Source organism: Lissotriton helveticus, chromosome 1_2, assembly GCF_964261635.1.
Source record: "Lissotriton helveticus chromosome 1_2, aLisHel1.1, whole genome shotgun sequence".
In the NCBI taxonomy this organism is placed as follows: Eukaryota; Metazoa; Chordata; class Amphibia; order Caudata; family Salamandridae; genus Lissotriton; species Lissotriton helveticus.
In genome coordinates this window covers 347346806-347364319 of record NC_136058.1, presented here as the reverse complement: position 1 = coordinate 347364319, position 17514 = coordinate 347346806, and the positions used below count along the sequence as shown (strand labels likewise).

The window sequence follows — 17514 nt, the reverse complement described above, 5'->3', positions numbered from 1 at the left end:
TGGGGGTACCGTCGCTCTAGAAGATCCATAAAATGGTGTACTCTTCCACAAGAACGTGCTGGGTTGGGATTTCCGAATTTTAGAATGTACTACTGGGCTATTACCCTTAAAACAATCAGGGTCCTACTATTCCATGAACATGTTACCGAATCTTCTATGGCACCCTCTATTTTTGAAATGCTTTTGGGCACTCACGCTCGGCAGTGTTTACTGAAATTCATGGAACCCAGCTACTATAAAAAAACAAAATTTAAGGTTTTTCTTTCTGCTTTTTTAGTCTGGAGGCAAATGAATAAGACTTTACGTATAATTTCAAAACTTAATTTTTACACACCTATTTTTGGTAATATGTCATTATCTGAGATTTTTCAAGATATTGCTACATATCGATGGCATATGAGACAGATCCACCTAATTGGGCAACTGTATCAAAATGGGGTCTTTATGTCCTTTTCTGAACTTCAAGAGACATTTGGCCTTTCCAGGAATGAATTTTTTTAATATTTACAGATCCGTAGTTTTCTGGAAAAAAAAACTTGTTATATACTGATACTATGGAGACTATTGATATTTTAGAGAGCTGTAGGAAGAATAATCGTATTGGCATAATCTACCAATTAATGGTTAATAGGCTGCAGGACGATCTCGATCATCAAACCCAGAAATGGCAAAGAAAATTATGTATAGAAGGGATAGACCTGGCAAGAGCTTTTGAGATGAGTAATAAGATATTAATCAATAGCTCTCTCAAAAGCCAACATTACATGTCTATTTTAGATCTTTACTATACACCTGCCAAGTTGGCCAAATGGAAAGCCACAAGAGGCATTAATTGTAGTCGCTGCGGAACTTTAGCAGCAGACTCATATCATATGTTCTACAGCTGTTCTAAATTGGTGGTATATATAGACAAGATTGAAAAGTTTCTGACCAATATGCTACATGTCCATATCACGCTTCGTCCTTCTGTGATTATTTTTGGTGTTTATTTTCCTTCTGAGAATCTATCTCTTGATCAAGAATACTTTTTATTTATTGGAATGTCTATATATCGTTTTTGTATTACTTCTAGATGGTTGGATATAGACCCACCAACATTTGAACAATGGTTGGGAAAGCTGTTAAATGTTTATAGAATGGATAAAGCAGTCTACAAATTGAAGGGACATAAAAAGAAGATCTTTGGTCGGAAGCTATGGTCCCCCATTGATAATTGGATTTAAATTTAATAATGATTGTATCTGTAAAGACATATTTTATATTTTATACTTTGTTTCGTCCTTGTATGTTTTATGCCTCTGCCAAAAAAAAAAAAAAAAAAGGATTCAAGCAAGCCGGGCCGACGACGCCTGAAATGGCAGAAACCGGTCCCCGGAAGCTTGTTTCCTTCCCAGTATAAGAATTGGCTTGGTAGTTTGGTTTGCCCTGTTCCCATCATGCACTGGGACAGGAACAGACTAATTTGCATATAGCCAGGTTCTGAGCTGGGATGGTGCAGTGAGCTAAAAAACGGTGAAGGATCAAGCCCTGATCTCTGGACTGGGTAAGAGTGGTCTGCTTAATTCAGGCACTCTGTTCATCACCACCCCCTTTTCTGAATCATTTTGTCCACCATAAGCGTGGAAGGGTATACTCAGATGTGAGTCCCTTGCTCATTGCACCATCAGGATTCAAGCAAGCCGGGCCGAAGACGGCTGTAATGCCAGAAACCGGTCCCCGGTAGCTTGTTTCCTTCCCAGTGTAAGAATTGGCTTGGTAGTTTGGTTTGCCCTGTTCCCATCATGCACTGGGACAGGAACAGACTAATTTGCATATAGCCAGGTTCTGAGCTGGGATGGTGCAGTGAGCTAAAAAACGGTGATGGATCAAGCCCTGATCTTTGGACTGGGTAAGAGTGGTCTGCTTACTTCAGGCACTCTGTTCATCACCACCCCCTTTTCTGAATCAGACTGGAACACAGCTGAAAGTCTGAGAAGAAAATACCCACAAACACACAGAGTTCTACCCCCCAGATCACCCTCCTTTCTGGACATCCGCGCCCTCAGATCAGCTAATCAATGCCAGCTTGTCCCTACTAGGACCCTATGGAGACCCTACTTTTCTACAGTCGGCGAACGGCGGAACTATACTCTGTTTCATACTCTACCTAAAAACTTGACTTCTTAATAATTCAGTATATTCCAGCTGGCCATTATTCGGTTTTAAGAATGTCTCCTCATAAAGCGCCATGAAGCTTCTTCATAAAGCGCTCTACAAATAAATGATAAAACAACACCCCCACCTCTTTCATCAAATAAATTATAAAACAACACCCCCACTTCTTTCATAAAAAAACAATCCAATGCCTTTTAGGTCAACTGGCCCACCAAGACCCCGGCCTGACCTCTCGATTCCAAAGGACATTCGTAGACTCATTAAATATACACTTAAAAAAATAAAATACATAAAGTGTTCAGTGATGAGTTATCTATCAAGGCCCCCACCCCATCACTCAACCCTCCACCTTGAAAGACCGACTGCTCCATTGCTTTATGGTTGTTCGATGTACTTATTCTTTTATTATTTCAGATATATATTTTGCATCGTGAGCGACTCTGTGCTTTACATTTATAAATGTATACAATTTGCAAAAGAAAATCGAATTGGTTTCACTGGGGATCGAACCCAGGACCTTCTGCGTGTAAAGCAGACGTGATAACCACTACACTATGAAACCTCCGATGCTTTCACCACAGCTCGTACCTGTTTTTGTGGACTTCTCGTGTAATGATTTCATCCCTATAATTCGGTTATTTCACCTTAACAACAAAAAAATAGAGAATAGTCAGCATTTTAGGAAAAAAATGTAGTCCAGGTGAAGGGAGACAGGAGTGTAGAGAGACTGTCCGAATGTATAGGAAGAAGAAGCCAAAACAGAGAAAAGCTGATGGAAACTTGGAGGCTTCATCGCGTCAAGTTACCGAACAAAGAGAACCGCGAGGCGATGCTCCTCATCTCAGCATTAATGCTGGTGTAATTGCTGCTCCTCATCTCAGCATTAATGCTGGTGTAATTGCTGCTCCTCATCTCAGCATTGATGCTGGTGTAACAGATGTTCCTCCTCTCAGAAAGTAATGCTGGTGTAACATGCTCCTCATCTCACCATTAATGCTGGTGTGATAGATGCTCCTCATCTCACCATTAATGCTGGTGTGACGGATGCTCCTCATCTCACCATGAATGCTGGTGTAATTGCTGCTCCTCATCTCACCATTAATGCTGGTGTGACACCCTGCTCGTGCGACAGGGAAGGGCTGAAACCAGCCAACCCTGCAAGGCTGATCGAGCACCAGTGTGACTGGTGTGCACACGTGCAGGTCGTGAGCGCTGGCTGCCAGTGCACGTGTCTGCACCAGGGACCCCTGCAGCCGGGCAACGCCCCCACCCGAGCCTGTGCACTGCTCACTGCCGCCCTCCGTGGTCACAAAGGGAGCTGCAGATCCGGTGGTCTCTCCGGCTCCAGTGTCTGTCAACAATCAAGGCAAATGTTCCGGCAAATGTTCCAGCAGACCTGCTTGGACAGGGCCAGGGTTTGCAGAGTTTGTATAAATCCAGTACGGCCTCCCTGTGATCATTAATGATCGTATAGTCGGTGGGCGCTTTGGGAAGAGTATGGCGTAGCAGCAGTGGCATTGATAACAGGATGTAAGAGTTCACAATCAAATGTATATATATAAAAAACCTGAAACCCCCATAGCTGCTTCAGACTCTTAAAAGGAAGTCATTAGCCTAAGATCCAGAGCCTTCTTAGCGCAGTAGGCAGCGCGTCAGTCTCATAATCTGAAGGTCGTGAGTTCGAGCCTCACAGAGGGCACATGTTTTAGTAAAAGGGTTCTGTACGTGTTGTTATTTTCTGATTGTACTTATTACACTGTTTTTAGGTTTCGCCTGCGAACAGCTGCGCAAGCAGCGTTTCGCGCAGGCGAAAAACGTTTGTTTACAAATATGTGGCTCATTCCCGCCTCTGTCTTCCATTGGCTAGCTCCATAAATGGAGGCTAGCCATTGGAAGAGAGAGGCGTCCGTCATTCACCGAGGCCATTCGTGGGGTTCCCTGCGATGTTTTTCTCATCCAGCCCCTTTTAGGACGTCAGTGCGGCGGTGGGCGGGGTTTATTTTTTTTGTCGTCGAGGTTTCATTTGGTCATTCCACGGCCGACCGCCGCCGGAAGAAGTCCTGGTGAGTGCTCCCCTCCCCTCCCGCTGTCCGTGTGCCCGTTCCCGTTCCCGCCCCCCCTCCTGCTGTCCATATGCTCGTTCCCGCCCCCCTCCTGCTGTCCTTATGCCCGTTCCCGCCCCCCCCTCCCGCTGTCCGTGTCTCCGGCCCCAGCCCCACTTGTTTTGTTTTTGGATCCATTTCCCAAGGAAGCAAGTCGGGCCGGCCTCTTCGCCATCGCCACCCAGGCTCTGTTCAGCAGGCGCCCGCGGCCGTCAGGGGTCCGATGGGTCAGAGTGTGCCGGGACCTTCTAGTTGCTATTGAAGTGAGACAGCGTGCTGCTCTGCTCTTCAGATTCGAGCCCGCAATCCGGTCTGGATCATGTGCTGACGAGCCTAGGCCGGCCTCTAAATTACCGAATATTGACAGCTTGTCTTATGTCGAATATGAACTCGATATGTGGCTCTGCGCTGGGGCAGAGTGCTTGCCTTTCCAGTCCCTGTCCTTCCCACAGTGCTCTCCCATTTCCCAAAGTATGGGCTCGTCCTTTCGTATTAAGGCAGTCCCTTGAACTGATGCGGGAGGTGTTTGCCTGGCACACTGTCGCCTCATGTGGCACGGCTCGACTGCTTCAGAGAGGTGTGCCCAGCTCTGCAGAGGGGAGGGAGCTCTGCAGACGGCAAAACAAGCCTTGCTTCTTTGAGCCGAGAGAACGGGTTTTACCAGAAATGCAGGGCAGCCTCGTACTGCCCTGCAGTGAGCACAGAACTTCATTGCCCTTCTTGAAACAACACAGAGCGCTGCCCTAAAGCTCCCCGTATGAATGCAGTTCAGAATGCCATACGTCTCCACCACTGCACCCCTTTCCTGACTGTGGTTTCCATGCCAACTCTTGTGCTAATATGTAAAGCGCTGGATAGCACAACACCTTTATATTCTGTACTGCTGCTTGTTTACATTTCTATATGTCACCTTTGTAATAAACGTTTGTAAAGCGCTTGCATCACATCTAATACTGCTGCGCTTTCACAGTGCTTTGTTCTGCAGTAGGTTTACCTTTTTGAGGCGCAGAGACAAGCGTATATTTTTCCGATTGTTTAGGTGCCACTGGACACTGCTTAGCTTTTACAGCGCTTTGTTTTCCGGTTGGCAGCTGCAGCATATACAATTGGGGCTCTATGTTCAAGCATGTAATAAATGTTGTGTGCGACGATATATTCACCGAACAGTACAAAGCTTTCCACCAAGCTTTGTTTTCCGTTAGGTTTGCCCTTTTAAATGTGCATACACGAGCATATGTTTTTCACACTGCTTAGCTTTTCACAGCACTTTGTTTTCCTGTAGGTTTTTACAGATGCGCACACACAAGCATATGTTTTTTGTACTGTTTAAGTGCTGCTGGACACTGCAGAGCTTTCCACAGCGCTTTGTTTTCTGGGAGGTTTTTAAAGATGCGCACACACAATCGTATGTTCACTTACTATAGCATACCGTTCCATGTACTACTCAAATACACCTTCTAAGGCTCATGCATCCTACGCCTTTACATCCCTTTCATCCTCACAACAAACCTTTCGCAGCACATTTACATACGGCTAGACATCACCACACCATCTCCACGCATTTCCGCAGCACCACTTGCTCACAGGAGCAGGGATTCACGGGGAGCACAGGGGATTCCCTCCCTCCCCTCACTACTCTACCTCCACCCTACTCTCTGGCATCCTGCATGGCATCTTCCATTGCTGTTCCCTCCTATGCCCCCCTTTTACTGCAGACCTTTTAATGGTCTCCAAGGTCCTTATAATGTCCGACCGCCACCTCCCCCACCCCATGACGAGTGGTGGCAGCATATGCAGAGAGGCCAAGGTTTGAATGGGTCATCAGAGTGCTGACGTTTATCTCTTTGCTTGTTGTGTGCTCTGTGGACAAGTGTGGCCCGGGTGCAGTGTGAGTAGTTGGCAATCCTTTCACCAACACCAAAAAGCACATACTGATTCTGGCAAGCTCCTCAAGGATATTCTGCTCCAAGTCCGCGTAATGAAAGAAAAGTAACGGTGAGCCGATGCCGAGACTCAAGTTCTCCAGCTACAAAGTCGGTATCTCTGGCCCTTATGCCACATCCTCTCCCTACTGGATGACACCTATATCAAGCTAGTTATTGTGTCCCCCTCATGTCATTGCCTGTTTTGGCTTGTTTCCCGTTGACCTCAGCATGAGGAATCTCTCATTGCTAGAGGCTCTCACTGGCACAAGCTGTCTTTGTGGCACGGCATCCCTTTTCCTGGGGCCCCCAGTTCGCTGACTATGTTAAGTTGTGTTTATAAACCTGCAGTGCCCCTATAATTTAAACTTCATTCCTGACTCATGCCGTGCTGGCGTTGCCTTCTGTACTTTAAGAAGCAGAACGCCTGTTCCATTCCAGTACCACCAGATGCTGTAACTCTGGCGGCTTTTCCTCTGATTTAATTTGTGTGTCAGTCGCTCCCCGCTGGCACCTGCCTCTGAATGTTGCTCTTTCTCCCCTAGATCAAGCTTGCAACCCCTCCCCCTCCCCACCCCCTTACCTCTGTCTTCCCTCACCTTGGAATAACTTCACTCTACAAACCAAATCCCTCAAACGTATCTGGCTATGGGAAACGTACCCCAATGCCCATTGCCCACATTGAGTCTCTCAGATTTGCAACCCGACAAACAGCGAACCCAAGAGCGTATGGTGCCACTAGTCCAAGGAATTTGTGAATACTGTGCTGTACAAAAAACATAACCAAACTGAGTGATCCCGGCAAAATCACTTCCTCTACGGCTGCCTAAATTGCCTCAGTGAACTGGGAGTGATTGAAGCTGGATTTTTTTGTAATTTACAATAAATAAGCAAGTCTAGTGCAACCCTCCAGTCTCCCGAAACACGTGAGGTGACACAAGCAAGCCGCACCTGGCGCTCCCCTGACACTCTGGGGTCAATTAGGATGGCGGACGCACTCCTGTCGGAGGACGGGACCGTCCGCCACAGGGGCGGAGGTTCCGTGCCTCGAATTAGCATCCCGCATTTTTAACATTGTGGCGGGCGGTGCTGAAATGCTAAAAATGCATGTCGCTAAAATGCTAAATGCTAAAAATGCATGTTGAGCATCGGCTATTTGGCAGCGGAATCCCATCGCGGCAATTCCCCGGGGCAACACTTGAATCCCCACTTTAAGCAGACCTGCAATTGCGGTCCATGTTAAAAAACTTATAAAGCGGACTGTTTCATAGATGTGTTCCGCGTACCAGTGTGTAATTTAAAGGCATGAATGACCAATGTCCTGATGATGATCCCGCTATATTTTAAGGGGATCGAAACGCCGTCGACGCCTTACACAAGATGATTTGATTTCAATATTTGCTAAATCACAACAGTGTATTCTCTGTAAATATTTGTCTGCTAAACTTTGAATATACAGTGAAACAGTGAAGGTTTTGAATCCTACATCTACCCAGCCCGGATCTCAACAACAGGGAAAACAGAAAAGGTTGGCTGGACAGGGAAAATTAACAAAGAAATTCTACAGACACGCAGTCCATATGTACCACGTGGCCACTGGAATTGTATTCCAAACACATTTATTTTCTTTTTTTACTAAGATTCTTAAAGTTTCAAAAAAACACAAGCACAAACAAAATGACCATCAAAACAGTGGGTTCATGTACACAGTATCTACAAAAATACAATTTTACAAATGTACAGTACTTACAACAATCGAGTCAAACGAGGCAAATAATAACACACCAAGACAATAAAACATGAAGTGATTCAATTAAATTGCAGTTATATACAGTGCAATAATAAATGCATGAAACAGAGAGGAGAACCAGTCCTTAGAACTATGAAACCAAGGGACAGGCGGGATTGAGATGGAAATGGGTGCCTGCCTGTCTACCAAAGCCTGTGGTCAAGTATTTATAGAGGGTTGCACTACTAGGGTCCAAAATAGTGAAATTAGTTGTATCCTAGCGGCACCCTTTGAAATTGCCACAGGGTGGGAGTGTCGACGCGTTTCGAACCTAGATGTTGTAGGTTCTCTTCAGGACAGGGACTGGGGACGGTAAATCTGTAAAGACATACGGAGTAGGTGTCAGATATGTATATCATAGTACTATGAAGGTCTACTCTGGCTCCAAAAAAAGGGGGGAAATAATTACCTGCACAAGACCACAAACGTTGCCGTAGTGTGGGTAAATCTCAAAAAGCAGTCAGTTCTGAAAAAACATACAAAGAAATACTCAGCACGGTCAATAACCCGTTGTGTATGGGATATTAGCGCAACAATTGAGTAGCGTGAAGCCTTAGAGAATGTGAATCATACCTGTAATTCACACAGTGATGGACTGAAAACGTGATGCCCGCCACGCGGTGCACACTCAGGGTTGATGAACAGCTCTCATTTTGCAGCACAGGTGTAATTAGCTGAGTGAGTGACCACAAAAGAAAAATGAAAAATTCCAAGGTCAGTACGACTGCCGATTGTGAAGACCGAGTAAAGCCAACCAGTCACAGGCAAGGAGCAAGGAAAAACGTTCCTACCTGAAATCCAAAGTGACGATAATAAGGGCGCCTTGGCACAGAACCCAATTCAAGCCGGCAGGCGGTGTCGATTTCACCGGAGCCCGCTACAAGAGGAATGGGAACGTTTACGTATTAGTCTCATGGTCTAATGGCCGGAAAAGCGGACGGCACAGGAGAATACTAACAATTTGCGCGAGACACTTACTCGTATGGAAGGAGTCAATCGGTCCTTTCCAAGCGAAGTTCAGTCTGTGGATAAGGCGCGGCGCCTTACAGAAGTATTTAAAACAACCGGGTCATGAGGCTGGTGGGAGTGGCCAGTGGGGGCCCCTATGGAATGCTGGACCATGTAGTTTGAATGTACCGCGCTCGCAGCGAAACTCGAAAACACAGAAGTCGCAGTCTGGGAACCACTAGCATTTTTCATAAAGGTCAAAATTACTCGTAATTGACACAACAAATCGCATATAAAGAAATACAGTCTGATTGTGTAGTATCACATTCTCAACAATTACATTGCTGCATGTATATACGAGAACACATCGTAAACATATTTACAACCCAAATTTTTAGCATGGAAATGGCACAAATTCACAAGCTGTAGAGACAACTCTATATTCCCATACCCAGTTATATAATCGTGTAGAAGACTCACTATACAAAAACAGACACAGGTTTAACAAGCATTGAAAATGCAATAGGTCTCGCAATAGCACGAGTCAGAACTATTACCATTGTAAATGATAATGCCCTTTTTTTTTGCGTTCTTGAAATTATAAAGAAACTAAACAAAAAAGACATCTATCAAAATAAAACAAGATAAAATGTGTATTAACCTCATATCTTAAGTAGTTATGCAAGGAATAACCAGGCTTGTCCTGTAAAATGTACCAGGCTTGTCCTTGAAGACAAGGAGGGAAGGGAGCTGAAACCGCCTGGGCAAGCCAACCCATATTCAATTACCGGGAAGAACAGTAAAACGGCGAATAGCACAAGAACCGCGTATGTCTTAATATTTTATGTTTCCACCGGGTGTGCACAAATTATCAAAGCGACGGACCCGCCAGAGCATTAGTCAGTGCTTCTGCAATCATATTCTGGAGATTTACATTCTGTTCTCTCTCTGTGTGAGCCTCTTCATTGCTGCAGTCTGTCTAAGAAGGATGCTCTCGAGCCAATAATGTATGAGTGGCATCCCTAACACATCCGGTCCCCCGAGGCTACTGAGACCTTTGTGTGTGTCTGGCTTCCTTTAGGATACACTTCTTGCTGGAAGAGTATGGAGAAAGATAAGCGCAATACAGGTTTCAGCTCTTTCTTGAAGGATTACGGTCCAGAACAAATGAGCAATGCAGGGCATGAAAATGAATTTAATCTGTAAAATGTGTAACCATGGTATTACGGGATGCTCCTGCTGACACTGCGGAACTTTTACACAAGGTTTATAAATCTGTAAAGTTTTGAAGACTGTGATTCAGCGTGCGGCATGGCGGGAAATAAACATGCACCTTACACGGAATGATGATTGATGCAAGACCTGAGTGTAAGATCACTTGGACTCGGCTGTGGGATTCACAGATATGCAGGGCAGTAGGGTGTGGGTGTATGTACGTCACCATTGCATCATAGGTTTTCCATCGTGGGATGTTACATTGCAAGTGAGTACATCAGGAGTTTTACTTCCTGGTTAGGATTTCATTACTTCGCAGTCTTTTACCTCGCAGATAAGTTAAGTTTTAATGGCACAGAGCCTTTGATGTGGCCTGGCGCAGGAGAAATGCTGCTGCTGCTAATTAAATACAAGAGCGGCCGGGAAGCGGCCAGGAAACACAAGTACGGCCGGCCACATAATTAGGGGAGGAGAAGCCGCACAGCACACGCTGGGAGAAGCCCTTTGATGTGCTGTGCGGCCGCGATGCGCGCTCTGTGCTGGGGAGGGGGGAGGGCCATTAGGAACAGGAACAGATGGCCATGAAAGTGTATGGGCCAAATGCGCGTGCCTGTACGTGCACTCGAAGAAAACGCCACGGAAAAAAGCGGTGGTTTGACAATCCGTTTGAGCACTTGAATTCTCCCCCATTTCCCATTGCTTCGCAATGGTAAAGGACGAGACCTAAAAATTAATGAGGTAAAGAAAGAAAAAAATGGAAAAAATGGAAAAAATGAAAAAAATGAAAAAAATGCAGCCCAGCCAAACTCAACAGCATAGATCGAGATGAATTCACAAACTGGCAGTTTCGGACATTTCATTCAGACCGGAGTTGGATGTATCGAATTTCAATATGAGGTACGCCTCTTTCTGGGAAAGGCGATGATCAGGGTCACCAATGCCACCCCTGATAACGGCTAGAACAGTCCATCTTATGTCATGGCAGGAGTGTTTTTGTTGCAGGAAATGAGAGACCAGAGGTGCTGTCATATTTTTGTTGTTGATCCTTGACCGATGCCGAATAATTCTTTGGCGGACCTCCTGCGTGGTTTTGCCGATGTACAGCTTCTTGCACGGACATTGTATGGCATACACAGTGTACTTGGTCTTACAGTTCGTGTGTTCATTGTGACGCCAAAACTTGTTACCATCCGTGAACAGTGAGCCTTCTATTGTGAGATCGCAGACGGAACATGTCCCGCATTTGCGGTGCCCTTTGACTGGATTGGTCCAAAAATCGTACTTTGGGAGTCCCTTTTTGGAGGTGGTCTGGTAGATGTAATCATTTCACCAATACTCCTGTTCTTTTTAAGAGCAAAAAGGGGGGCACCTACGTCTGGAAGAATTTCCTGCACCAAATGCCAACTTTTTTTGATGATATTTTGGAGTTGGTTGGTGTGAGGGCCAAAGGTGGATACACATACCATCCTCTCAGTCGCTAGTCTTGGTCTCTTCTCAAGAAGATGTTCCCTGGGTGTCCATCTAGCTCTCTTCATAGAGTGCTTCAAAAGTTTATGAGGGTAACCTCTTTCTTGTAGCTTGGAGGTCAGTCCTTGTCCATGCAACTCAAACTGCTGGATAGTTGAACAATTCCGTCTTACCCGGAGGTACTGTCCATAAGGGAGGTTATCCCTTAAACTCCGCGGGTGGTAGCTCTTATAATGCAGTGCATTATTCTTGTCCGTTTTTTCATGATATAATGAACATGACAGCACATCATCTCTGACTGATATTTCGACATCCAGGAATGGAAGGGATCTTTCATGATAGCTCAAGCTGAATTTTATGTCCGGGCTTCTATCGTTCAACCATACATGGAATTCTTCCAGTTGTCTCGACGTTCCGTTCCACACACACCACACGTCATCAATATATCGGAGCCATTGTCCAATATAGCCTCTATAGGGGTTGTTATTCAGAACATATTTCTCCTCAAATTGGCCCATATACAAGATGGCCATTTCGGGGGCAAATGGGCAGCCCATTGCAGAACCTTTGATTTGTAAAAACATCTCGTCCTCAAAGGTGAAGAAATTCTTCTTTAGAGCCACAGTCGCAAAGGAGATTATAAGTTCGGTAGGAACCCTGTGTGGACGTGGTCGACTATCCAAGTAAAGTTCCATGACATCCAGGCCATCTTGCTGGGGAATCTGTGTGTATAAAGATGACACATCCATAGAAGCTAGCAGTTGACAAAAAGGATCAAATGGCAGGCCTTCGACCTTGTTTATAAAATCCATGGTGTCCCTCAGGTAGGATGGCACCTGGACCACAAGGGGTTTCAAAAAGACGTCCACAAATTTGGAAATGGGTTCAAACACAGAGTCGCAACCGGACACAATTGGACGTCCTGGAGGTATTTTGGGGTCTTTGTGCACTTTGGGGAGAAAGTACAAATGCGGGGTCCGTGGGTGTTGCTTGACGAGGTATTCAGATTCTTTTGGTCCAAGTATCCCTGCTTCCTTGGCAGCATTAACAAGTCTTCTGACTTCATCTTGGATCTGGGCAGTAGGATCATGGGTGATGCGGCGGTACCACTCCTGATTGTACACATGATTCCGACCCTCAGTGCGATATAAGTCTTTGGACCAAAAGACAACCGCGCCCCCTTTGTCAGCTTGCCTGATGACAGCTTCCTGTTGAGTCTTGAGTTCTTGAATAGCTTCTCTGTGTTTTTTCGTGATGTTTCTAGGAACAAAGGGACGTTTCTTCTCCAACACATTCAAAGATGACATTACTGAGCGTTCGAAGGCTAAGATGTTTTTAGAGACATTGTGGTTGGGGGGACAGAAGGAGGATATATTCCTCAAGCCTGAGGCCTGGTAGAAACTTGATCGGTCGCGTCCTTGAAAAACCATCTCAAACGAACCTTTCGGAAGAATTCCATTACTTCCAATTTGATTTTGGTGAAATCCATAGCAACCCCGGGTACAAAAGAAAGGCCCATTTCTAGAACTTCTTGCTCAGCCCTTGACAGAATCTTTTCGGAGATGTTAATGATGGCAGACGGTTTCACGAGTTGTAGTGTTTCTTGCGTGTGGTCATTTCCCATTGGGGTTTGAATCTCGTCCGCTTCTGCTGTTGGCCCTGGCCTAAAAAAGGCCTCTTTGGAGTGTTTCTGTTCTGTTGATTCCTATTCGAGGTGCCTTCTCTTGCATCGGAGTCCTCCATCGATTCCGAGGAGGATGTCTCAGAGAATGTGGTGAATCTTCTCTTAGATCTCCCCTGGTTGGTATTCAAGTACCTAATGGAATCAGATCTACTGTAGAACTCATCCTTCAAGTAGGGATACACGGTCTCGATGTTAAAGTTTTTTTGGTCTTTTTCAAACTTTGAGGTCTTAAAGTTGATGGTATTGTCTCTAAATGTGACCAATTCCTTTTTGATCTTTTCTAAAAGGGCCTTTGCCTCAGTTTCGGTGTGGTTATCCCTAATGGCTTGGAGTTGTTCTTCAATTTCCTCCTCCTCTTTTTTAAGGATTTGCTGGGCAGTTTCCACTGTGTGTACCATCAAATCCCTACTACATTTAGTACTGATGAAGCTAAACCCTTTACGGTAGACTGGATCGTCAGTAAAAATGACAGGGACGTTCTTGATCTGGAGGCCCCAAGGGATCGTTCCAGCTCTAAGGTTGGCAAGTAAGAAATGGCCATGGAGCTCCGTTCGGACATGTTTTTTCCGAAGTCTGATCAGTTTGTCTGCATAGTTGAGTTGTTTGGCTGAGCTGCTGAGTTTAACAGAAGAAAAAAGAGTGGAGTCAGAGAGGAGTTTTTTAATATGATCCTCACTGAACGACAGCGTATCCTGTTCGGCCATGTGAAATTCACAGGAAGGCGAACCCTCCTGTAATCAATTAATGTACAGAATCGACCATACATTTTTTTATGTCGAAACACAAGAAGAACCTTGCGAGCGAGAGCCCGCTCTACCAAACAGTGAAACAGTGAAGGTTTTGGATCCTACATCTACCCATCTACATCTCAACAACAGGGAAAACAGAAAAGGTTGGCTGGACAGGGAAAATTAACAAAGAAATTCTACAGAAACGCAGTCCATATGTACCACGTGGCCACTGGATTTGTATTCCAAACACATTTATTTTCTTTTTGAATATATGCAGACTACCTAAGCTTGCCTCACCTGTCTATGTATGTCACAAATGTCCATGTACAGTAGTAGGACACAGGCTGTGTCCCACTTTGATATTGTACTGAATTGATTGATTATACCTACATTTGTGTTATTAAACCCTATCCGGCTGGACAGACTATATGGATTTCAATCTTGATCTACATGAATTTTTATTATTCGCTACCTGTTAAGGACCACTGTTCTTTGAAATAATATATACACCTAAGGTCCCTGACATATTGCTCCTTTGGGTATCCCTTGTACTATTTAACAGTGCGTTTCAAAGCACAACATGACCGGCACCGGGTGGTGCCTGCCATGTTGTATTTTGAAACGCAGGGGGGTACCATAGGTACCCCCATGTGAAACCCCCACCCCCCCTTCACCCTGGGGGCCCGCAACGGGCCCCAAAAGCAAAGACTGTATGCCTTTTCGTGGCGGCATTGCCGCCACGGAAAGGCATTGGCCACAGCACATCAATCAACAAATCAATGGTTGAACACGGATAACGGAGGTCAATTCAGTTCTAGACGGTCCCCTGATTTATTCTGGTTTTTAAAATTTGCTGACTTTTGGATTAGTTTCCCAACCCACCTGTCCTTTGGAGTGCTAGGGACTGCAGAGTGACTGCAGAGATTAAGCTAATGGCAATGTAAATGACAATGCCATTTATTTATCTGTTTTCAAAACCAACACATAAATACAAATGTTGTCATTTACAATGCCAATAGCTCTAACTTTTCCAAAGGTGAAACCATTGCATTGTAAATGCTTGTTTACTCCAGTGGTGAATAATGCGAGTGATCATGAAATCGGAGGTTGTGTAGGCGTAGTTGTGTTGGCTGCCTTGTTTCCAGGGGGCAACCTGTAAAAAGCCATTTCCTCAAATTAAGGTTCCTGCTTTGATTGATTAAACAAAAAGTTTATATTAGATTACCTATAGAGCTGGCATAGTGCCAATATCGGCCCGCACACCAGCCCCCATCAAACATGTTGCACATAAATAAATAAACAGACAAGACAACTTGTTGGTGGAAAAAAAGTAGCTACAGGTTTATTAGCATAACTTATGCCAAAACATAGTGGGTTATCTTACAGACGATCCAAAGGCAAGCCGCCCCTCGCAGCTTGCCACCTGATAGGCCAGGTAGCCCGCGGCCTTGGCCAGACGGTCCTCAGCGGTTGTGGTGAGAGGATAGCCCCTCCCATATCCGTTGAACCATTGGTCCACCCTCTTGCTCACACCCCCCCCTACGAGGGGCGGAGCGTTCAAGCGACCCCCGGATGTCCAGGTTACCAACCGCCCGTAGGATAACAGGGCGCCGTCGCACCCCAGGGTCCACCGCACAGATCTCCCAGGGATATTGGGCCTCAGCACCCTTTGTGCTTCTGAATAGGGTACTCCTGAGTACCTTTCGCCTCTGAATCGTCCTGTAACTCCTCCACAGCCCTGGATGTGGCGACCGTCACAGTCAGGGCCCCCCCCCCCCACCTGAGCTCATCCTTCCTAAACGCAGCCTGCTGAAATAAAGGGCTTCCTGAAGGTCCAACAGGAATAAATCCATGCCTACACTGGAGAGGGGGACTCCTTCCTCATCAAAGCATCCTGTGGATTTGGCGTGAAGTTCCCCATGTCTAATGAAGCCAAAGCCCATTAGCTCTGTGAATTTACGCAGTGCGCAGTTAACCTTCCTTCGCACTACTTCTACCGCTTGCCCAGAGCGTGCCCCGAGCCAAACCAGGCGTGGTGTGATCTCAGATCTCCACAGCTCGCAGGATCCTAATGTCTCTCAGCAGGAATCTTTTACCTAAAATAGGCAGGTCATTCCCTCCCAGGTGCAGTGCAAGCACGTCTGGGGGATGGGGGCTCCTCTGTAATTCCTGTTTCAAAATGCCCCGAACCCCATTCCAACGCAAGCCATTGCATCCGCGCCAAACAAATGAGTTTACTAAACCCATGATTCCACTTCCTGCTTTCGGCCCAAAGAGCCAACTTGGAGACACCCTCGTGGCCCAACACCCAGACCGTTGTTCTTGGTAAGATAAAGAGAAGTGGTGTCTGAAACTACTCTTTATTAAACACACAATAAAACCACGCGGCCAGGGCCCCCCACCAAGGCCGGCTTTCCTACTTACACCCTGCTCTATCTAGGGCTTCTCCCCTAACCAGCAGGAAACAGTTCATGCCTATACTGGGCAGGTGTACCTCTCGCTCTCGACACACCCAGGGAAGTAGGCGTGTAGCACCCATGTCTGATGAGGCCAAGTCTCCTCAGCCCAGAGAATGTACGCATAACGCAGAATTTCTGCGCGCAGGCTCCAACGCCTCCCCTGCCAAGCTACCTGCTTCAGGAGCCAGGGGTGATATCCTACCACTGACGTTTACCTGTCCCCCTTAGGTGGCATACTCGCTCATGTGGACATAGTGGACTTTATCCCTGTTTCCTACCTTGCCACATATAAATACTAAATTATCCCTGGTGCCTATCGCAATGATGACACACTGGTTTGAGGGAATATGAGGTGGTGTCCGGAATTAGACACTGCACCCTATCGTGAAGTGCCAACCTACAGGTGCCCGGACCCTGTTATCCACCTACTAAACCAGTGGTGGTGCCACTCTAAGATAGTGTGTCATATGTTAAGCTATCCTCCTATTGGTGGATTCGCTGGGACCCAACTTGTGTCCCAGCCAAAGCTGCGTCACCCTCTTCGCCCCTATAATGGCCTACCCTGCCCCTCAAAGGCACCTACAGCCTGATACCCCCCACTACCAAAGTGAGGGGGGGTTGCGCACAGCGCTCCCCGATTGGTTTCTAACCTATCTCCGTCCGGGCTGAACTTGGGGATCCAACTCATGGTGCCTGCATGTAACTTTACCCAAAACCCAAGTTGGACCGCCCACTGTCTGGCCGCTAACCTCTGACATGAGTAAAAGGCCAGTGTGCGTGTAGCTTAGGCACGTCCCTTCTAGTATTGTGTACAGTATCACCTCGTACAATTCGTCCCCCTTTGCCTGGCACTTGTTGGACCCTATGAAGCTTAAACCAGCAACCCATATAACTGTATATACATGTTGTGTTACTGGGGGAACATATACTTCACCACTCGTGTTTCCTGGTGTGTGAAACTGCAAGGGGAAACCTTACTTTAATACCTGTATAATCAACCTAATTTACTGTCTAAGGTGTAAGCTTGCCAGTGGAAATAGCCA

General features: G+C 46.0%; 2 non-coding genes across 2 annotated transcripts; one reads left to right on the top strand and one right to left on the bottom strand.

Annotated features, from left to right (window-relative positions):
• Positions 1 to 2643: 2643 nt before the first annotated feature.
• TRNAV-UAC (transfer RNA valine (anticodon UAC)) lies at positions 2644 to 2716 on the bottom strand. Its single transcript has one exon. It is a non-coding gene; the product is annotated as a tRNA-Val (tRNA).
• A 1064-nt stretch (positions 2717 to 3780) lies between these two features.
• On the top strand, positions 3781 to 3853 carry TRNAM-CAU (transfer RNA methionine (anticodon CAU)). The gene has a single exon. It is a non-coding gene; the product is annotated as a tRNA-Met (tRNA).
• Positions 3854 to 17514: the final 13661 nt, after the last annotated feature.